The sequence below is a fragment of the Papilio polytes genome, unplaced genomic scaffold, assembly GCF_000836215.1.
Source record: "Papilio polytes unplaced genomic scaffold, Ppol_1.0 DF822067.1, whole genome shotgun sequence".
In the NCBI taxonomy this organism is placed as follows: Eukaryota; Metazoa; Arthropoda; class Insecta; order Lepidoptera; family Papilionidae; genus Papilio; species Papilio polytes.
Genome location: NW_013527137.1, coordinates 1,254,949 through 1,279,434, shown reverse-complemented (window position 1 = coordinate 1,279,434; position 24,486 = coordinate 1,254,949). Strand labels below are relative to the sequence as shown.

At 33.7% G+C, this 24,486-nt stretch overlaps 1 protein-coding gene, 1 long non-coding RNA gene and 1 other non-coding gene across 5 annotated transcripts in view; all 3 read left to right on the top strand.

The window, feature by feature from the left end:
• LOC106107136 overlaps nt 1–20,481 on the top strand; it is a 72,747-nt gene extending 52,266 nt beyond the window's left edge. The window contains exon 4 of one of the 2 annotated variants that reach the window (XR_001225848.1): nt 20,416–20,481. This is a non-coding gene — a long non-coding RNA (uncharacterized LOC106107136). The remainder of the gene's footprint in view (nt 1–20,415) is intronic. The other variant, XR_001225849.1, reaches the window with a different exon arrangement.
• Nucleotides 1–24,486, top strand: part of LOC106107133 (caskin-2) — a 223,473-nt gene that overhangs the window by 70,480 nt on the left and 128,507 nt on the right. The gene's annotated exons all lie outside the window — the stretch shown is intronic.
• Nucleotides 20,270–20,349, top strand: Trnal-uag. The gene has a single exon. It is a non-coding gene; the product is annotated as a tRNA-Leu (tRNA).

The following is a 24,486-nucleotide window of genomic DNA, read 5'->3' as shown; positions in this document are numbered from 1 at the left end:
GGCCGGTATTGAAATATAAATCTACATTGATGGAATAATTCTTACCTGACCCATATTTATTTAAACGGTCGTCGTAAAATCTTTGAAACTATAAAATTGTATGCGCAATTAAAAATTATTGTGTTCAACCTTTTACAACTTAATAAATGCCTTTCGCAGTAATTGGCTATTAATTTGTCTAGATTAATATTGAAAGGGATGCAACAAGCGACCGCGAGGGGAACGCTCGAGTACTATTTAAGCTCTCAGGTGCTAAATGAAAGGCCTGGCCACTTAATGCCTATTTTTTATACTTCCATTTAACTGTGCTAGATGGCTTAAATACTGCAGCTGATATGATTTTATAATCTATGTTTCTTTACCTAATTTGCTTCTTTAATCTTTGCCACAGATCTTGATTGTATCTATAGATCTTGTAACTATAGATGGATAAAATTTATTACTAGCTGTTGCTTGCGACTTTGCGTAAAATTAAAAAAAAATTATACCTTATGTTACTCACTGATAAATTATCTTCCTAACGGTAGAAGAATTTTTAAAATCGGCCCTGTAGTTTTTGAGTTAATTCAATACATACAAATACGAATCTTATGTCTTTATATTAGCACTAGCTGTTGCTCGCGACTTCGCCCGAATGAAATTATAATATTTTAGCCTATGTTAATCAGAGATAAATTACCTTTCTAACGGTGCAAGAATTTTTAAAATTAGCGCAGTGGTTTTTGAGTTATTTCAAAACATACAAAAATACAAAAATACAAATCTTTCTTCTTTTTAATATTAGTAGATATAGATGAAGTAACTACCATTCCTAGTGTAAACATCCAATAAAATGGATACCAATAACTGAAATAAGTTATAACCAACAATAAATTTTAAAATAACTGTAGGATAGCATATGCGTAGTAAATTTGTTAAATTACGCGTGTCTCTCATATCGTGACGTCCTTGCATATTTGCGGCCTTTGTATGAGACCTACCGCATTTGTATCGTACATTCTCCTTTACTCTTAACACCTTAATTGCGGATTTATTGTCCAAATTCATTTTCATACCGTTTAATTTTATTGCGACCATAAAATGTATTCGCATACGTTTTGACTACGTTTACTAAGTCATAAAGTATTATTTTATTGTACAAAATGTTACTTAGCGTTTATTTGTGATATGTTTCCCGGTTTCTAGTAATAATTGTTTGGCATAGTGTGAGTGCAATGAAACTTAGTGATTTTGTTGAGATAAAAGATGATATCAATTTAGGTAATCTGAAAGAAATAAGTGTTCGGTTCAATGAACTGTAGATAATTTTGACATTATAAGCACAATATTGATGTGATAATTCTTCTCTAACAGATAAGATCAGATGAAAGATTCTCAAAATTCGTTCTAGATATTACAATGTTTAATATTGATAATAACAGACAAGATTTTTATATTATTCGAATGAAATTTGAATAAGTTAATGCCATTTTGTTGATTTTAATTCGTTTTCATTTTGTATATAACTCGTACGAAACTGAAGTAGGACAATCAAGTATTGTCAATACAAAATTACCCGTCCCTTATAGCAATATATCAAGTTCCTCAATCTGGGATCTGCGTAATTACCTCGCCTCAATTAAGAAGTGCTGTAGTACAATACGATTCAAACTTTATAGTCGCTCGGGAATATTTGCGAGTATATTTTATATCCGCTTTAGGGCGTATTAATTTCAAGTAGATTGCAAGATGGACCGCATAGTGTAGTAGTTATAAGAAAAGGCCTATGGGCTGCAGTAAACTAATACAAGATTAGTGATGATATCTGTTATCTCAAGTAGGTGTCAAATGGGCCAACTGCAGGTGGAGAAAGGCACGTATGGAGGTTCCGTCGTGTACCCTTTACCATCCGCCAATATCTAAAGTTATGTCGTGTACAACAATTTCATACGAAATTACGAGCCTCTATAAAGTTTGGATAGCATTATACTTTAAGCTGATGCTTGGATTCCGTGTTGAAATTCAACCCGGCCTTACCTTATACGTGAATGAAAGTTGCAGCAACTTCAGAGTACAACAGATAAGTTTTGGCGTGTCATAAATATTATATAGCGTGAAAACTGCCTAAATACGTATCTGATAAGCTTGATTGAGATAAGATTGTAACATTCGTTTCGTAGACGTATTGAGAATTGAGAAAGGAAACTGGTATTATGGACTACATTAAATAAACTGAAAAATTAATGCTTAATTACTATTTTATTGACGAACAAATTTAGTGCTGGTGATAAATCTTTTTTTTTATAATAAAAGGGGGAAAACGAGCGGCGAGATCACCGAGGTGGTCAACGACGCCAATGTACATCCGTAACATCAGAGGAACCATATATGCGTTGCCGGCCTTCAAAATTTACTCATGATTTGATAGTTTAAGATTCGATTCTTGCTGGATATAAAACGATTTCCTGTTTGCATTTTTACTGTATTGCGGCGGGAACTCAGAGGTAGTCAACAAAGCCCATAGACATCCGCATCCGATGTGTGCACGGGAATATACTGTTATACTTGTTGTTTTCCAGGAGAATGACAGAGACACCTATATTTTTGTATCTCTTTATGCGTATGTAATTAGTGAAGTTGTTCTCTTCTTTGTAATTCTGTAATTAAACTTTACTTTGTTACCTGCTAGTGTATCTGAAAACACTTATTATGTAAAAAATAATTAACTCATTGATTTTTATTAATACCATATACTAATTAGAGGACATTTCGTTAATGACAGTACATATCAGTAATGAGGTGCACAATGCTTCATTTATAAAAATCAATAACCCTTGCTTATGTTACCGCCAATAATTTTAATTAAGGCAATTTAATGAGGGCCAGTTATTAGCCACTTTCCAATTATCCGCGCATTGGAAATATGCGCACGAACTTGTTTACTTTCCCCACGCTGCAATACGATTTAATAGTAAAATATTCACTTATATTGAATCCTTAGATACAAGTATAGATAAACACAAGGTCATTAAAAATCCAAGTCTAAATTTCCCGCTTAAAAGGAATCCAAGACTTTTAGTGAAAAATTCTTCAATTCGAGAATCCACACAATGCCCAATATAAAGAAATATTACATCCTGAAGTAGGACAGTTCTTAACTTGCTTAATAAACCTCAATAATCTTTATCTCGATCTGAGATAGCCGAAATAATAAGACAAAAAATGTCTCGTTATTTACTTCGATGTGTGTGAAACGGATCACACGTTGGGTCAGATAAACCTGTGAAAAACAATTCACTGAAGCAGTGACTTTCCTCTATTATTAAAAAAAACTTTTTTATTCTCTATGAAAAAAAAACAAAATCAGTACGTTTTTTTGAACTCGTTTTGTTAATGAAATTTGTAAGTTATGGCATTTAACGTGTTAATAAGACGTCTTTATATACTAGCAAGTCCAAAGTAATATAAGATAAAAGCACCCATACAATGTTATACTGTGATTGGTACTTGACTTATAATCTTAACGGAAGTGAATTATCTAGTTCTATTAGGCTGTGGGCTATGCAGTTAATAATTAGAAAATTATAATATCTTTGATCAACTTTCATTCCACGTTAAAGGTTTAGTACCTTTCTGTAATAGCATAGTTATTGTTATTTTCTTTAAATTGTTGCTATCTCGTATTTAACATTATATAGACAATTGAATAAAATGTTCTTTTAAGAGTATTTCTTATGCAGTTTCATACTTCATACTAATATTATAATGCGAAAGTTTAGATGCATGGATGGATAATTGTTATAGTTTGTAGCCTAAACTTCTAAACGGATCTCGATGAAATTTAGCATATATGTAGAGGATAGTCTGGAAGAACACATATGCTACTTACTTTTGTTTTCTTATTCCACGTGGACGGAGGCGCGGTCGAAAGATAGTATCAAAATAAAGCAAAAAATGTTTTTAGTTTTATATTTTATAATCTGTAGCATAGGAGAAAATATCTTTTATTCAACTTAAATGGTATTTTCTTTGGATTTTGATTGATAAAAACTAACGATTTAATTATTATAATTGTAGTGTCTTGGTAGCTCAGGGGCAGAGATGTAGGTCGAGATAGGGTTGTCACTTTCGGTTCGATGCTTGGGAAAAATACCTTTTATTGACACTTTATAATATTTATTGTCATTTCATTGTGTCACTGACAGATTTAAAAATAAGAAAGGATTAAATTGGACAGTTTTTATATGACGACCAATTTTAAAAAGAACAGTTCTACAGCTATTGTTTTTTGTTAAATATCTCTATCAGTTTGTTTTAGTGGGCTTGTTTGACGTGTTTACTTATTTTGTATACACTATACCGGAGGCCTAATTTAAGTCCCGTTCTCTTTACCACCCTTTTCTTATAAGGAGAGAATGGGAAGTGGAAGTGGATTTGACGGAGGAGGAGATACATAGGAAGGGGAAATATCCTCTTTATGTGCGTCTCCTCCTCTGCGTATAAGGGTAGGCAACGCATCTGCAATTGCGGATGTCTATGGGCAGCGGTCTCTTCGCCATTTTGGCGGATTCAGGTGGCCGCTTGCTCGTTTGCCATCTTATGTTATAAAAAAAACACTATATACCAAATAAACATAATGAAAATGTACTTCTTGCTTTGTACATTTAATTAAAATGTTAACGTTTAATTACAAAGAAATGTCCGATGCAGAATGATGGACTTTTATAGCTCATATAAAATAAAGTGCAGTAATGCAGCACGCATTGTCCGATATCGAAATTGAACGAAACCGATTCATTGCGCTTGCATTATCAGAAATTTCATTCAATACGTTAATAATGTTTGCAATGAAATTCAAATTTAATTTAAGAACGTTGAAATAATATTCTGGGTTTTTATTTAAAACTAGTTATTGCTCACGACATCGTCCGCGTGGAATTACTTATAACCTATGTTACTCAATAATAACGTAGCTTTTTAATGATGAAAGAATTTTTGAAATCAGTCCAGTGTTTTTTTACAATTTAAATACATACAAAAATACAAATCTTTCTTCTTTGCATAGATAGAATCCGTTATAATCTCTGCCTTAATTTATGTTTATTTATGAAGTATCTTAAATTTTAAAAGCATCTCAAGCTTAAGTATTCTTTTAAATGTTAAAAGAATAAGCTAAATTAATCATTAAATCATTCGATTTAATAAACAGATTTATCGGTGCATAAAAGATATAACTGTGAGTTTAACAAAGCTGTCCTATTGAGTGTCGAACACGAATTGTAAAGGCCAGTCACGTCACTGCCAGTGGAATGTAGACACAATTAGCCATTACCAATCGGTTGATGCTCCCGACGTTATCTACCGAAAAAAACTACCTCATGAGACACAAAACGATGTAAACCTGAGTATACACATGCTGTTTTTTAACTAAGAATACTCCGTGAAACTCTGATAAAAATCTTGTGTCGAAAACACTGATTTGTAAATGTACAAGTTAGTCAGTACAGTTTAATGAATGCATTAAACTGTACTGATAATAGTATTTTAACAAGTGAATCTTGATTACTAAGTGGTAGTAATCAGTTATTTTTTAAATTAAATTAGACGAGGTTTATAAAAGAAAATAACATGAGAAAATACTCCATAAGTGTATAGTTTTGTATGGAGATATCTTTTACAATAGTTAGTTTAATTATGACGTCTTATTGATTTTGTTTTTATACAAATGTTGTTAATGTGTACACATCCTAATATCACCGAATTCGCTTCAATAGCGATTTGTTAGCACAATGAGCGGCTAATTCAGGCCGCGTGTTACACCGCTAACTCCTGACAGCTGAATGGTCTCAAATGAAAATACTGACCGTTGCAGAGGCGGGGCACAGCGGAGTTAATGAGGTATGGGGATGAGGGAATTATACGACGCGTAATCAATAGAAACATTACCACATGTTCGACGGATGTATATAGAGTAACATTAGCTTTCGCCCGCGACTCCGTCCGAGTGGAATTAAAAAAGAAACAAAAGTAAGTAGCGTATGTGTCCTTCCAGACAATTCGCATTTATAATGTTAGTAAAGTAATCATACTTCATACTAATATTATAAATGTGAAAGTGAGTTAGAGTTTGAAGTCTAAACTGCTGAACGGATAGTAATGAAATTTGGCGTACATGTAGAGGATAGAAGAACACATAGGCTACTTGGTTTTGTTTTTTTAATACCACCCGAACGGGGTCGCGGTATATTAAAAAAAAACACGAAAGCTAATAAGTAATAATTCGTGTGGCGCTATTTGTCGTTCATTTGTTTTACATTGATACCTGTACATTTTTGTTTTAAATCGCTGTAGAACTTTATTACGCGATTGTACTCGTCGAAGGCGATGCGTGTAGTTAATTTTCAGACGAGCTCTTTGTAATGCAAATAGGACGTGGCCCACCTTCAGGCCTCCACAGAGCTTAGTTACCCTCAATAGAGATCGCAAAGATAATGTATACAGACTTGATAACGTAAACAATTCGCTGAGAAAATTGTCTCTTTAACATCTTGTTCATTAACATATTTTGTTTTTAAATTTTTAATATATGGTTATAGTAAAATAGATTACATTTTAGAACAAAAGGTTCTTTATTCTAAGAATAGGTTACACTCAACCTCAATACAGGCCGATGTCACAGGTGACATGTTGGTTAAATGCAATATGGCGGCGAAGCCTTTCTGCTTTCGAGCCTTCTACTTTATCCGGTGAGAATACTTAAGACAAATTTTTCTTTATTGTATCTGGCTAGCTTAATCACGCGAATCCGTCCGTGTAGAATTAAAAAGTAGCCTGTGTTTCCTTCCAGACTATCCTCTATGCATATGCCATTTCATCGAGATTCGTTCACCAGTTTAGCTTACAAACTGTAACATATATCCATCCATCTAAGCTATCGCATTTATAATATTAGTAAAATGTAATTCTAGAGAAGTTCTGCACCCTTAAAATCGATTAGACGTTTTTTAATTCACTTGTATAGTAGATCAATTGGCATCTAAACGATAGTTCTTGCTTGTAGACTTGTATCTTTCTGAGTTATAATAATATAAACTTGCTTATTTATTAACAACTCGAAAGATAATTGCATCGTTGTATACAATATTATTAACACATCTGTGTCTAAATTAATGAATTAATTTTCTATTAACATTCTACGACTTGGTGTAAACCTAGGGTTGTCCCCTCAACTCGCAGACGTTAATCAAGGGCGAAATTGGGGATGTATTATTTAAAGACGCGGCACGAACTTTCCGCACCCCTGTGCTACGGAATATGTTGACTATAGAGGAACGGACTAGGCAAAGCTGCTTTGTACTATATTCTACGACTGTCTTCGGGGTTTACACGAGGGGTATGAACACATATTGAATCAAAAATATACAATACGGGCACATAAGCAAGAACGCTAAGATTGTTTTTTTTTAACGGTTGATATTGCTCGTGCTTGTCAGATCCTGTCTCTTAAAAGTCAAAAATGTGATGTTACTTAGTTATCACGAAGCCGACGGATTACATTAAAGAGATGAAAGGTGTTTTTACAGGCATGAATTTTAAATTGCATTTGCGGTGAGCCTCTAACGCCTTGAGTTTGTTTTGGCGTAAGCAGGTTTTGTTTGAAGATGTTTTTTAACTTAGATATTGCTTTTCCGTAATCCTTTTGTGACGTCGTAAGAGAGTTTTTTGTCGCTTTTTAAATTTAATTTAACTGATTCAATAGCATTTGGAAAAGACTGAAGGTACAATATTTTTAAATTACTTTAATATGTGTTTAAACATATATTAACTTTATATTCATATATTTGTTATATTTTATACACCTTACTTTTTACTAATATTATAAATGCGAAAGTTTAGATGGATAAATGGATGTAAGAGTTTGTATCCTAAACGGTGGAACAGATCTAGATGAAAGTTAGCTTAGATGTAGAACATGTAGGCTACTTTTTGTTGTTTTTTTTAATTACACGCGAACAGAGTTGCGGGCGAAAGCTAGTATATGTTTATGACTTTGTATTGCAAAGACACAAAATACTCGTTTATTAAACAGATTAGTAATTAAGGTTATAGCTTTATTACTAAAGCATTCTAGAAGCTGCATGCACTAGGGTAATACTGAAGGCAAGTTCGCTGCCGAAACTGGCTCCAAGCCAAGGTCAATAAACCCTTTTGTGTACGCAGAACATACGCGCCACCAACACCATATATCCTTTCGCTACCGCAGTACACGTGCCCGAGTTATCCCAACAATTCAATTCCAATCTAAATGCTTTACAGTTACGATTCAATTTACAATTCGATTGGCAAAGCGTATGTAAATAAAGAGGGATGTTTCCTAAACAAATAAACCGGGTGTCGCGGACGCTGACTGAGAGGAACCGGTATTAAATGGTCCGCACGTTGAGTTGAAGCTTTGTTTTGTGGTGTAAAAATTTAAAACAGATCTAGTTCAAGTTATGTTGGTCTTTAAGGCTTAGATTTTTAAATATGGCTTTTTAGCTTCCCTTGTTTGTTCGGTGATTGTTAGGGAATATTTTATTAGTCACACTTTTGTTTGATGTAATTATTTCCATATCAGTTAATCAATAGAGTTAAATGAATTTTTAAAAAAGGAAACAATTGAGAATCTAATTTTTATTTACCAAAAAATTTAATGATTAACACTATTGAGAACTATGACTCGTAAACAAAAACATTCAATTATTTCATGGATATTTACATTATTATGTCAAACATCGTTAACATAGTGTTTTGAGGCACGATATTTCTAATACCTGATATTCCTTACGTTAGTTTACCACAGAATTGATTATTCGTAACCTAACGGCACTGTAAAGGAATTTAATATCTCTCCCATCACTCGATACCGTGCTGCGAGCATTGATAAAAAGCAAATAAGCAACCTGCATACAATATTTATAGCCTATCCTATGCATTCGGGGGCCAGAATCAACTTTATAGAGCTTTCCTTCGCTTTATCACGCGATATCCAACCTTATTCGCTTGTGATAGAGTTCAAAAGGAAACAAAAAAAGATGTTTGCAACGCCGCTTTGCCGGTGTAGTATAAAGGCAGGCATTCATGTCCCGTGAAAGCCTGTCGCATAGACAAGCGCGGTACAGCCGCCGTAAAAATGATTTATATCGGTTAGATGTCGTATCTTGGTATGTCGAACTTTCGAAGGTGGATCGTGTTTTGAGATAAAGGACGTGTCGATTATTGGATGCGGCTTGAGTTAGCTCTAGCCTTTTGTATACAGGATGTTTTATTCCTATTTGTATTTATTGCAATTTTTACATATATAACATATTTCAACATTTAGTAACGAATGTAATTAAATACATTTAGTTCAAATTTAAGTTATCTAAATGGCAGCAGCAATAGAAAAACATAATCTAATGTTTGATTGCGATCGAATTCTGTACCTCATTTCAAACAAAGCAGTTAAAGTAATTTTCGGATTGATCTTAAGATTGAATATTAATTTCCGTCGTTTGTACTAGTGAAGGGCAGTTGACTTTTTAGTTATTTAACTGTGCTATTACTGTTGTTATGTACTTAAACATAACAATATGCCATTAGAATATTAAATGTCAATCGCAACAGTTATCTTAAGGCGATCACGTTCAAAAGTAGCGATTGTAAATGATTAACTCAATTGTGTGATGCAATCTTATAAAAAACTATTTAAAAAGTTAGCGAAGTAATGAACAACGAATAAATATAGGTTCATTGCAATTAAGAAAAAAATAAATGAACAATTTATAAAATTACATTTAGAAACGTAAAGTTTGTTAAATGTTTATCTTTAACACACCAAAAAAAATTATTACTCATGTTTTATCGCATCCAATTTCCGTTCAATATTAAACGTTATTTCGATTTCGGCATCGAATGTGAGCCTTCAATAGACAATATAGATATATCTCAGGTCTGCCGTGCCGTCTGCATTTTAATTTCCGCCCGAGCGTACCTGACCAATGCATAAACACGGAGATGAACACACATGTATGTACAGTCACCTTATACCACCTTAAAAGCTATATTACTTTAAGCGTCTTATGCGTCGTAAATGTAACAATTTTTTTAATTTAATAAACCTGAACCTTAAGACGTGTTAACTCGTTACTAGTTGCAATTTTTCAGTAACTAGAATACCGAGAATGAAGGCGACTGTACAGTCACATATTATGCGCTCTCTCCAAGCCACTTCCAGTAGCGTTGTATCGCCGCTAATCTGATGCTTTGTCCACACGCACAACTTATGAATAACCTGCTACCTACACGCTTGTACTTTCACAGATAACAGCTAACTAACTGTCTTTAAGTAGGGTTATATTATTCCCTTTCCTTTTCCACCATCTTCTTATTTAAGGATGGGAAAAGAAAGTGGATTTGACGATGGAGGTGACGCATGAGAAGGGGAAATATCCTCTTTATGTGCGTCTTCTTCTCCCTTAATTACGGGTAGGCAACGCATCTGCATTTGCGGATGTATATGGGCAGCGATCGCGTCGCTTTCTCGGCGAATTAAGGTGGCCGCTCTCTCGTTCGCCATCTTGCATTCGCAACATGTAAATCTTTATATTACCATACCTAAGTCACTTCTGTCTTAGTAATCTCACTAATATTATAAATTCGAAAGTCTAGATGTATGGATGTTTGTTAGAATTTGTAGCCTAAACTGCTGGACAGATCTAAATGAAATGTGGCATTTGGCATAGTCTGGAAGAGCGCATATACTTTTGTTTTTAACATTCCAAGAGACGGAGTCGCGAGCGAAAGCTATGTCTATACAATTGTACATTCTTTGCTTCTTGGTGAATTCGCTTTTCTCTATCAGATTTTGAATTCTGAATTCTTTGACGTTTATGCCAACTTCATTTCATAATGCATGATGGACTTTACCCTTGCAAAGCATTCCGTACGCATCGTTTATTAAATACATATTCAAATCCTGTTATCGATCTACTATATTTCAAAGGATTTAGTGAACATCAGTCGTTTCTAACTACAAATACTTAGCTTATCTGACGGCAAATATTTCAGAGTAATCGCAGGAATGTGTGACACACGGCTCGCCAGTTCCGCTGATTATAAAAGCTAGCCTCGTAATACTAATACTTCACGCATTTAACTAAGACAAAGAAAGTCGTTGTTAACCAAAAACAAAAGGCCGTGGTGTAATGTGGCCGTTGCGTGATTAAAATTTTTAAAGGAAACAAAACATAATGAGCAAAAAGAATAATGTTTAATAGCGTAAGTGGGAATGAAAAGTTAATGCGACTTTTAATTTCTTTGTTTTTTTTGGTTAGAATACAACTTCGTCTTTTAGATTGAATGTTTGTTTTTGTTTGCGAGTGGTTAATGTTTTGTTTATGTTCTATGAACTACGATAAAGTATCTTGTAATACGATCTACAGTTTTTACTTCTCTGTGTATAAACGCATGTCATTACGACATTGAATCAAAATCAACTTTTTTAAATTAGTAAGTTTATTAATCTTTATAAAGTTTCTTGTTATTTAATTTATTTTTTACCTTAAAAACTTTTTAATGTCCTAATGAGGATGATAAGGTAATTATGGATATTTAAGTATAAGTTTATTGTAATTTTGAAAAAATGGAATCGATTATAGCCTTAAATATAAACGATAGCGTCAGATAATTCCTTATTATTTAAAAATTTAAACTAAATAAATAACTTGACGCATTAATACTTAATTAAAAAATAAAGTTTTAGAATAAAACAGTTATTTAACAGTAGATTAATCGAATTTCAGATGCAAATATTAATTATATTTAAAAAGTAAGAAACTTTAGTACGACAGTTAGTAAAAAAAATACAATTACAAAAAAAAAACATATAACTTCTTGTAAAGCAATAATAGAAAGGTTGTTCTTGTACACCAAAGGATTTATCTTACACTCTAAGATTCCAATGTATTCAAAACAATGGATACAATCCATCAATCCACTAGGATCTATACAAATCCTGCGTGTTTATAAGATTAACAACTTTGATCGTGGACTCGACAGATGACAAGTGGTGGCGCAGCGCGACTGTGATGTGAACAAATTGGCATTGTGCTGCAGTTCGTCGGTCTAGACGGCCGTGTGTAGCTCACGCAGGAATACCATGAATATTGTTTTAATAATCTGTATAATTTTTAAATAAATTCATTTAGTATAAACTTTAACTCGTTGGCATTAACAAGTGCAGTAATTTTATTTTTCTTCTAGAAAATAACTTTCTTAGCTAAGTTAACCGTTACACCGTCACATTGTCCTAATTCATTGAATTTATATCACACACACATGGTGTCCAGACTGTCAGGCAATGGTGCGGTCGAGCCTAGTGATTAATGACACCCACCCCATACCGTGTCCTTTACGATACTCATCTTGATTGTCCCACATACCTAGCTTATCGGTTCGTTTGCAGATCGCAAGCTATGACTGTCGAAACCCTTTCTACGTATGTTGTTCTTTATAAGTTTGGTTGTAAACCTTTGTTAATAAGTGCAATTTGTAACATATACTATAAGTTTTATTGTTTTCTTGAAAGTGATGAGATTGCATTAGTAAATGCTTAAATAAAATTAACGTTCAATATTTATTTCAACTAGGAAAACCATTTTTTTTCTCATATAAGTAAGGACATACTATACATAGTGCAACCGTATAATTTACTCATTACCCGCTTCCTCTCTGTATCGAATTGTTAGCTAGATAACTCTTATAGAGTCAAGCTCACTTGTACAACAACCTTTCAATTTGTATTTATAAAATTGTTTTCTTTTGTGTACAAAGTTTAAATAAAATAGACATTTTTAAGGACTGTAATTGTAAGGGAATTTTACATTTTTGATTGTTATCTTTGATAGTATAAAGCGAATACTTTTTGCCATTTACGATCACAAAGCGAGCGTAACCCGATTGTGGGCATTGAAATGGATCACAATCAAAGCGAATCAATTTACTATGTAACTATAATGTTATAAACGTATGTTTACTAGGAGTGGCTTATTTTGACGTTAAATTTTACCCAGTAACTGTCAATTTACCGGCCGTTTAAAAGCTGATATGCTAACGGCTAAAGGATTTTAAAATTGCCGCAGCTTAAAGAGCTAAACGGTCGAATGTGGAAACAAAACAATCGCAGGTCCGGGGACAGCCGACAGCGCCTCGATGCACTCCGAAGCTCTGTTAAGCCTTGCAACTACTAAATAAAACTGCGCAAAAAGCTTGCTACGCTTTAGATTTAGTTACAATAGTTTCGTATTTCAAGTGAATAACAGCTACAAAAAACAGTTAAAACAACCAAAAACGACATGTTGCTAATAAATGAATACAGATTGTTAATTCGTAAACTCAAATAACATTTTATAAATTAGGAACGTCAACGCAAAATACATGCGTTGGAATAAACTAAACGTGTTTAAACGATATAGTGTCTTAGATTTAAAAGCGTGATATGAACTGGGAACTTAAAGAGGTGACATTAGCTAGGGTTGTGAATCATGATTTTTTTTATAATATTAGGTGGCAAACGAGCAAGCGGCCACCTGAATCCATCGAAATGAAAAGCGACCGTTGTCCATAGACATCCGCAATTGCAGATGTGTTTCCTAACCTTAATTGACGGAGGAGGAGATGCACATAAAGAGGACGTTTCCCCTTCCTATGCGTCTCCTCCACCGTCAATTCCAATTTTCCTTGCCATCCTTTCTCCTTAAGAAAAGGATGGAAAGGGAAAGGGACTAAAATTAGGCCTCCGGTGATTGTCTACCATCGGTCGCACGAACTGCAAGAATTACCTCTGAGAAATAGAAACAGTTTGTACACCCCTAACTGCTTCTGATAGTTTGCGAAATGTCACGTTTATTTTACATTCATAATTTCTTTTATAAACAAAAGCTTAACTATCTATCAATAAATAAGCCGGTATTTTTGTGAAATCGTACTATAATTAGGTTCATTATTGACCACTTATTTCGAATCTTGCCTTATTTCAGTTGTTGATTTAAAACACAGGTTTAATGCATGGTTCTTTAAAATTTTTAATAAGACCTCTTGACTTTTGATTTCTTATGTAACTGTGAATTTAATGTTAAAGATTACATCAGACATCTCAGTTATCGATAATTTACCTTTAACAAGACAGAAAGTTTAAATAGACTAGAATTATTACCAATTTTTAGTATTAATCGAGTCCTGCTAACAACGTTAAATTTCTTATTTTTCTTTAACAAATTCCTAAACAGAAAAACAAAACTTTCCAAATAAACGTTATCGTTCAGTAAAACAGGCGAAAACAGAAAAATAACAGTAATTACAAGGAAAATTCCCGCCAACGGAGTAACACGTGACAGGCGTGGTCCCCTGTTAGGGCGCGCCCAAATCCTTACATTATTTTAATCACACTCGGTGCCCTGGTCGGCGTTAATCACGCTTTGTGGATAGACAAGTGCTTGTTAAACCATATGCAACCCTAAAACTCTGAAAATTAAGTTTACATTACCACGGAACAGGAATCAAATTAGTGTGACGCGCTAAGCTTGGCAATTATAGTCGATGTTGCTGATATGGTCGGTCATGTTCACATTTAGACGTATTCGTATGCTGTTTAATTTAAACTAAGCTTATTTATCTAATCTTTATCTTTATTTATTACTAGCTGTTGCTCGCGACTTCGCCCGCGTGAATATTAAAACTAATAACGTAGCTTTTAAATGGTGAAAGAATTTTTGAAATCGGCCCAATAGTTTTTGAGTTATTCCAATACATATAAAAATACAAATCTTTTCTCTTTTTCATGTTAGCTTGCGCCCGCGACTACATCCGCGTGGAATTAAAAAAACAAAAGTGACTAGCTTATGTTCTTCCAGACTATCCTCTACTTCTATACCAAATTTCATTAAAATCCGTTCAGCCGTTTAGGCTAAAAACTATCACAAACATTAATCCATCCATCCATCTACACTTTCGCATTTATAATATTAGTATGATTAGTACAGTTTTGTGTTACGTCATCTCATTTAAGACGTAGCCCAGTACGTCGAAATCATCGGTGCAACCGTGTACTGTCAACAATCAACCCTTATATCTAGAAATAGCACTAACTTAGGAAAATGCAATTGCTATGAAAATGCAGACCATACTGCAAAGTATTTTAACGTACTTTGTTTGATGAACGGCTTACATCTTTAATTAGAATTATAGGGCCATTAATTTTGACATCTTTCCTATTTATTGACTTTAAATTATTGTATAAACACAACGTGTTATCTTTTAATAGCTAAGTGCGACTTAACTTGACACTAAAACTGTAACCCCGTTAAGTGACTTGTAATGGACGTGATTGTTGGCAAAAATAAATTGTGATTAATGTTTTACGACAAATTTTTACATTCTAAATATGCATCGCTAAAGAACGCTTACTGTCTAATTACGAGATACCACATCTTCCTATCCTTTTCATACATTTGAAAAATCTGAGATAGAAATATGCTTTTGACTATCTGTGATGTGTTCAGATGTTTTGGCGGCAATTATGTTCGCGCGGGTCGCTCCTGAAGACTATTTTAAATGTATCGTAGGAAGGCATGCGAAGACTACTGCATAGCGTCTGATGACCTTGTGCCCCAAAATATTTGAAAATAACTATACCATTATAGTATAGATGACATCCGAAAAAGTATGATAATAAATGATTCGTCAGTGGAATTTTTAGGTTAGATTTATCTCTTGTGAATGATGTAGCTATATCTATAGTCAATCTCTCCTCTTGCTCTGGTTTGCTTATTTAAAATTTCAGTCGATCCTTGACACAAATTTCTTTTAAGACACAATTTGAAGTATACTTCACAGGGTACAGTTTTATATTCATGAAAATATAGCCTGGGAGAAAAGTGTATACTAGAAATGTATAAGTCGAAAGCTATATATCTATACTAATATAATAAAGAGGAAAAAATTTGTATTTTTGTATGTATTTAATTCACGCAAATACTACTGGGCCGATTTTAATTATTTGTTTCACCATTAAAAAGCTACCTTATCAGTGAGTAATATAAGAAATGTTTTTTGTTATTTATTAATTTCACGCGGGCGAAGTCGCGAGCAACAGCTAGTTTTTTTAAGCGGATGAGCCTTGAGCAGTAGAACCATCGAATTGATCATCGACGTCAATAGATGTCGGTACAAGGGGAACTATAATCGCATGTCGGTCTTTGACAAGGTGATACACTCTTCTTAAAGGACGTTATGTTTTGGGCTTTCAAATTATTAAGAATTGGCTGTTATTCGCAATATGGTCCGCGTGGAATTAAAAAAAAATAGTAAAACAATTCTTTGATACTCAGCAATAACGTAGCTTTTAAATCGTGGTAGAAAATTTTGAAATCGGTTCAGTACTTTTACAGTTATTTCAGTACATACAAAAATAAAAAAGATCCACTTTACAATATTAGTATAGAAGTGTAGATGGATATAGGGTCACTAAAAAGTTGAACAAATTATTGTTTCCCTAAATACATAATAATCGTCTGTCTAATGATGATGCATTAAGTTGATTTACCACAAGAATATTACAAATGGAGAAATTGTTTTTTCGTCAGACGAGACGCTCACCCCTTGTTGAGAACCCTTCGCTAAGACGGAGCAACTGGCTAGACAACGACATAAATACGAAGGGGGAATCTTTTAATTTGGTCTATAGATCTCGTAAGAACAAATATACATACAAGTAGCTATCGCCCGCGACACCGTCTCAGTTGAATAAAATAAAGCAAAAGTAGGTAGCCTATGTGTTCTCCCAGACTATCTCCTATTTCTATGCCGAATTCCATCGACATTCGTTCAGGAGGTACAAACCCTAATAAACATCCATTTAAACTTTTCTTACATATTTCTAGCTGTTGCTCGCGACTTCCCCCCGTGAAATTAAAAAAATGTAGCCTATGTTACTCATTACATAACATTAGAAAGAAAGGTTTCTTTCCTCTTTATAATATTAGTATAGAAAAAATATGTAATTGGAAAACGTAGAAAGAACTTATGTTTACTAACGAGATTTTAAGATTAAAGTATGTGGTTGTTGGTTTTTATTATTAAAAGTGGAATCAACTAGCTCCGTAAAGTTAGTAATTAGACTTCGTTAGCCCTACTTTATGTGTCCACAGTCCTTAAAAATGTTTCCACTTAATCCCGTTTACGTTGTTTATTTTATTCACAATTCGTATCAACAGAAAAAACCTTGTATAGTAAATTACACTTAGTCCTAGTTAAAACAGTTGCACAAACAAAGTGTACAAGAGCCATTATTTTGTATTAATCCCCTCCATTGTGCGGGGAGCCTAACAACAAAACACTCGACTTTTTACTACGTGACCGAATTAGTATCGCAACAGCGGTCAGGGGTCGGGAGCTTGGTGGTGGTTTGGGGTGTTGTAAAAAATGCGAAGACCGCATAGGGAGAGGATTAAGCTAGACAGCTCTTTGTTTGTCATGTGTTTTGATCGATGATATACAATTAAATATTGCTTGATAACTTTCAGTAAATTAGAGCTATTAGCAGTGCGTTTAACACCGGTGTTAATGTTCTTTGCTTTAGTTTTTCTGTATCAATTTTATTTACAAGATTTCGTACATGTATTTTCTATAACATACAAAGCTCAACGTCCACTCTGTATCAATTTTTACTCTTTAACAAAATCTAAATCGGCTTAAAACAAGCAATTACGCTAAATGGCCAGGTACTGGATCCAGAAATTGGTAATTACGCAATTTTCAATGGCGTCGCGGTCTGAGTTACGGCAGCGGTCATAAAAATTGCGAACCCCTCGTATTAGTTGGATTCTTTGTCCTTGCTTATTTCTGGACGTCCCCTTTCTGAACAATAGCACGTGTGAATGCTACAAAATGTGGACCTATTTGCGACCGTGCGAAACTTCGTTCCAGACTGTTAAAGGTTTTGTATAGTTCAGTCAAATATAGTAAGTTTTTAGTATTGTTTGACGATTGTTACTTACCCGGCTTTACACGCCACTTTTACACGCCATATGTCAATTTCCCCACGCATGTTTGAGAGTTATAAAATACTGTTTTTAACTTAAATAATAGATCTGTGCACGCGATACCCTGTTGCCTAAGTAAAATATCTATTTTTAGTTTTAGTAATAATGAAATTAATAAAAAGTCGTGTAAATAAAGTATTAAATGGCAAATTTAAAATTAAAGTACAGAGTCTCTATCACAAATATTTGCCTTAAAGTATTGGTAATAATATTTGTATGACGGTTTTGGTGTACTTTACGCCCGACAAAAAAGCCTCTTGTGGCGACTTTTGTAACAGCATTGTGCCGTGTATCTACATCTCTTCTTATATATTCAGACCTTATTAACACATAAATAAAAGGAATTTAAAGTAAATGGGGATTTTACGGTAATCAAATAAGACGATAAAATTCTCGTCTGCAGGCGTTATTTTGGTCACCTCATTAAATATCTCATTGGTAATACTTTCGTCTTATGCGCGTTTAAATCAATTTGATGATATTGCACGTTTATAGAGCCGTAAATCTGCGTACATGGAAGATTTATTATTATAGGACGTTGGGGCCACAAATTAAGTGCGATACATTTCGGTCTTTGTCAGTACTGGCCGTTTGGCGATTGCGTTTGCAAATTCATTCGGTATCGTAGCATTTTTTATTCTGAAACAGTCCTTATTACAAACATAATAGAGACTAAATTCAATTGCACCGAGCCCTTGATGTGAAAAGAATGAGTCTTGTCTATGATTTGATGATGATCAGCAAATACACTCCCTATCTAAGACTTTCCTTCAATCTATAACAAACTCATCAGATGAAACTCGGAATTGTTCCAACTTGAGTCCTGTCTTCTTGTTGATCGCACCGGAAGAGCAGACTCTATTGTGCAAAGAGTAAGCGGGCTCTACCACTATTAAATAAACGATTTAATGTGATTACTCTATGATGTTAGTCCAAATATGGACATGGTTAATCAACTTACGTAGCATGTCCATCTGACTCACCAATATTAATTCTAGGCTCGTTTACAGTAACACCAACTTGTAATCTACGACATCCGCTACTTAGTAAAGTACAAAAACTTAATTTTATCAGTTTTTCGCTAAAGCAATTTACAAGCTCGGTAATAGAGGTTAGGGCTATTATGTGTAATCTATACCCCTGCAATGGAAAATGTCAATGTTGCTAATTGATTTAATATTTATAACGAGAAAATACACGTTACATGCTGTATTATATTATCGTGTAAAGATGAAGTTACTAGCTGGCAGTCAAGCACTTTGACTGCCATCAAAGGCGGTTTGATGGCATTAAAAGTGTTGGTTTTAGCACATTTTTAGCACAATAAAGGGATTCTTCATTTACTTTGTTGCTTTTCACTTACCATTTTCCAATAAATGACAAGAAATTGTTATTGTGTATATCGGAGAACAATTTAGAATGTTAACAAAGGGTGTCCAATTTAATTATAACTAATATTAAACGAGGGGCCTTGACTTAACTAACGGGTACATAACCCAGGTGGGCGTATTTACTGACTTATTATCGAACATAAATCCGTAATGATTGGTCGTGCGATAGACGAGCATTACACGACGGACGGTGTAAATGAGGCGAACTTTAGACTCATTTTCCACTAAATGCTTTCTTCCACTAGTCGGCTGTCAATGGAAACATAATGCGCGAATAGTTTACAAATGTAGCACGTAAACAGGATCTATGCGACAAGTTCCACGTCTGATACTCGTGTTAGTGAAATAGACATTTATGGCTGGCTTGATTGGCATTGCTCGTACAAACAAGTCGCATGTGAGTCGTCGGGGTAGTGGAAATGTGGTGTTATTTCAGACCTCGTTCCCTGTGTAATGCGTTGGCAGTAATGAGTTAGCGGCTGTAGTGGGACGGACAATTTGTTCGAGCGAATACGAGCTCTTCCTGATATCATGACTTGACTTACTTGCTCTAGGACTTGTATACTAAGGTTTCAGTACCGTCAGGAATGTCACTGGAGCCAGTTGCGTATAAATTTAGGCTTCCATTACCATTATACATATACATAAAATTATAATTTTGATATTGATAAACCAGCTTGCATAAGTTTCTACTTTTCGTAGGACAAAGTATAATATAATTTTTAAGTGTGACATTCTTATCCAGAAGAATGTATGACTATTTTTGTTCGTTACATCAAAGGCAGCGTGGCCGAGTGGTTTAAGGCGCTGGTTTTAGGCACCAGTCCGAAAGGGCGTGGGTTCGAATCCCACCGCTGTCAGAATTCTTTTGTTTTCCATCTCTTATAAAATTTTTAAATACTTCATTATGATTTTTTCTTTTTCAGGTAAATTCTACATATTATGTTGGTCTTCAGTGGTGCCGTACACAACTGAAGAGAAGAAATTGGTAATTTTTTCTTGAAATATGCTTGCCATATTTTTGTAATCGGAACTCACACAAAAAAGAAGAGGACAAGCGGCGCCGAACCAAATTTCCTGAATAACTCGGATATTGTTTTAAATTGTAGTAATCGAAAATTTAAGCAAAATGTACTCTCTTCAAAGGACAGCATGGCTCAAAATAAGTTTTGATTTATTCTTTTTCATCAGCTGTGTAAAATTATTACTGTTAAAGGAAAGTATAGCTTATATTTAGGGAAGTAAAGTTCTTAACAGCTGTGAAATAGGGAACAGGGTTAGTAATCAGTCTTAGCATTTGTCATTTGGCATACCACAGACCGTTGCTATGTTTTGGTACATTTGCCGATGTTTTTTGCTAAGGCTGCAAGGAATGTTTAAAAGAACTTTTAACTTGCCCTATCTTATATTTTCGATTTCTTATGCAGTTTTTGCTAGGTTTTGTGCGTTTAGAAAACATGGGGAATTTCTTTCGGCATCTGCACTTCAGTGTAACAATTTGAATTTATGGTTTCTTCAAAAAACTGTTTTTTTTAAAACATTATGCTAATATAATTATTTGGATTGTAATTTCCTGTGTTCGAAAAGGAATAGTAAATTAGTAATTTAAAAGCATTATAATATTATTTATAAAAAATACAGTTACCCTAAAATTTTATAACTTTCTCAAATGTGTTAATAGTTTTTAAATCAATATTTTATTTTGACCCTTTCGCCCAATCGATATTGACTGTTTATTACTTAACGGTTTTACGACTTGCTGTCACTAAGCGCTGTTTTTATTATTTATTTTTAATATATCCGTCATAATGCAATGAACCCACCTCATGTCCATCTTACTTTTACTTAATACTATAAATTCGTAAGTAAACATACTTAGATGGATGGTTGGATGTTTGTTAGAGTCTGTAGGCGAAACGGATGAACGGATCTGTATGGAATTTAGCATAGATGTAAAATATAGTCTGGAAGAACACATAGTACTACTAACTTTTGTTTTATTTTCCACGCGAACGGAGTCGTGGGCAAAAGCTAGTACTTTTATAATTTCTTCATCTATGAATATAGTAGTCAGTATAAAGAGGAAAGATTTGTATTTTTGTATTTATGGAAATAATTCAAAAAGCAGTGAGTAACATCTATCAGCCGTCGTATCTGAATTCACTCCCTTCATAAGTCTCTTAAACAAGATGTGTTTGTACTAAGGTTTTAAAGAAAGGAAGAATTCAATAATTTTACTTGAAATTGTATCTAGAAAAGCACCGTGGTGAGGGTAAAAATTACCAACCACGTCATATAGAGTTCGAATCCTCCCATTTGTCTATCATCGTAAATTATATTTGCGTCGTAAATATGTACGGTGCAATAAATGTTACTTGATTAACAAAATCTACTAAAAATACGCCCTTGAGCGGTGTGAGAAGATCATTTGCGCGGGAATATTTTCATTTTTGGCGCGCTTTTTACGAGCGGTTGGATTTCAAGATGGCGGCGAGAGTGCCATTGTTTCGGCCGACGCGCCAATGAGTGGTGGCATTGACGCCATTCAAAACGAGGGGTTTTGAAATTTAAATTAACTTAGGAGGTGATACGTTGCGAACCCGACCCGTCTTTTGTTTGACTTCGTTTGTCTATTGTTTATTAGATTAATTTTTTTCGTTTAGCATTCACTGGGTTAACGTCTATCCAGACAGATAATGTACAGTTTGAATAACGAGTATGAAAGAAAAAGAAAACAAGAAAACAAAGAGAAAGATATTTTGAAGTGTTATTGCGTGGAATATGTATGGGACAGGACATAGAGGACGTTCTTTCTTTAATTTTAATAGATTTTTAATAGAAAGTGCATACATTTTCCATTACAATCTTCCATTAAATCTTAAAGTATAATTAATATCCTGGTAATATTAATATAAACATTTAGATAGTGTATCTTAACTTTAAGTTGGTTATGTTAGTCGGGAGCACGTATACCGTTGCGTTGACCATCGATCTATTGGCTGGGTTAAAGTCGACATCCTTATGACTATTCATGGCCACTTTAACATCTAACTGTGAATACGACTTCTGCATTAGTCACAGCGGGCGACCACTTGTTTACTGGATTCGGTACATTGATATATAACCCTTGAATATATTCATGAACTCTCTAGTTTCATGCCGAAAGACTTGTGTAAAATAGTTGTCGTCCTTCTCCAATCTGTGTAGAAAAACAGAGAGAAACAATGTAATAGTAGAAGATGCTTTTATGTCAATTATTTAGCGGCCAGTTTCAGCTTTTTTGGTCAATTATTTAAGACCAATTAATGCATTTTTCATTACAAGATGTTTGTTTTCTTTATTCTATTTCAACGTCAAGACTTAATAATGCACTACGATAAATTACTATAATAATAATATGCTCCGTTTGTCTAAATCTTTTGAAGTATATGAAAATATTAATAGTTTACTATATATTGAATTTAATAGTTCATAATGTTTTTTTTAAATCTATTGTTCTATTAGCATAACAAAATGCTGGTCATTCAGAATGACATCGTTTAGAGCATTTTTCCATTAAGCGATTTGTCGAATGCTCAGTGAAAATAACCGTTTAGCGATAACCCAGCAGGTGAAGATGGTTGCATGTCACACGTTGGATTATTGTCGAATAGTGTGGTTTTTAGTTATAATTCATAAATATTTGCTGTTATAAGCTGACAGCATTTACATTTTAAGCTAACTTATTTATTATTTATTTTGAAATGATGATTGTTTTATTTATTAACTAGCTGTTCCCATGCGACTTCAATCGCAAGAAATTATGAAAATTGTTTTATTGATTACATTTGTCAAATTCAATTGCAAATGTCAAAATGACATTACATGATGACAAAGTATGGCAATTTTGCTTCCTTGATGTTGGCAGCAACTTATGGTCTCTTTCCCACATTAGGGCTTTTATCCAAAATATTTACCCCTTAAGTTTAATGGGCTTATTATTAAAAAAATAATTACTCAAAAATATGCTGTAATTGCTGACATCTTAGGTAACAAAGAAGTGTGTGTTTACGCTTTATTATAATAGTATACATTAAAATGTTAATAAATTATACATTTATTTATTTTATTTATGGATGGATTTGGATGGATATATTTTTTAGTACAAGAATTTATCTTTGAATTTACTTAGAGGTTAACTGTTTTTTTCGTTTTTTTTTCTTAGTTTTGTTTGTTTCTTATAATAAAAGTGTAATTAATAAAGAAGTTTCCGGAAACAATTAATACATAAAGTAAACATTTTATACTACCCCTTGTTTACTATAAACAATTCCTTTCCGCTGGTAGCTGAACATGTATATGCAAATCGTATGTTCTCAGAGACGGTAAATTAACGGATACTTCTGTAATACGCGTGCATCCTACTACAATGTAACGCTAAAAGCACACACGTATGACTAAACTATCGCAGAACTTTTAGTCTCGTTTTGATTCTTACGAGCTTATATGGAGGTGCGCACTACTCGATTTTAGTTGAGCAACTAAACAGTTGAATTGGCCGCGAAATAAATGACAACCGCATAACAGTTATGCGATAGTACAAGGTATGAGCCCGTTCTACTAAGTACTACTTAATTGTAGAGATAAAAAAGAACCTTAAGTCAAACGTCTAAAGTCTATAATTACGATGGTTAAATCTTGATTATAAAGTTTTAAATGAGAAAGAAATAATGTGACATTTAGTTGAATTAGAAATTAAGTATAAATTCTATGAGCAATATTTATTTATATGCTTTTTATTAAGACAATTATTTAATAGTAGGGTAATAGAAAATTTTGTAGTTTATTAAAATTATTAAAAAATCTTTCTTTTATTACTAGTCCATCGAAGTGATCGAATGGCCTCATGACATCACGCGTCAATTGACGGTATTTATATTATAAATACTGCAAAAACAAAGCTTTCTAAAAGCGTCAAAATGATAAACTTCCAATCGCAGATGTAATTTAGAACAGGG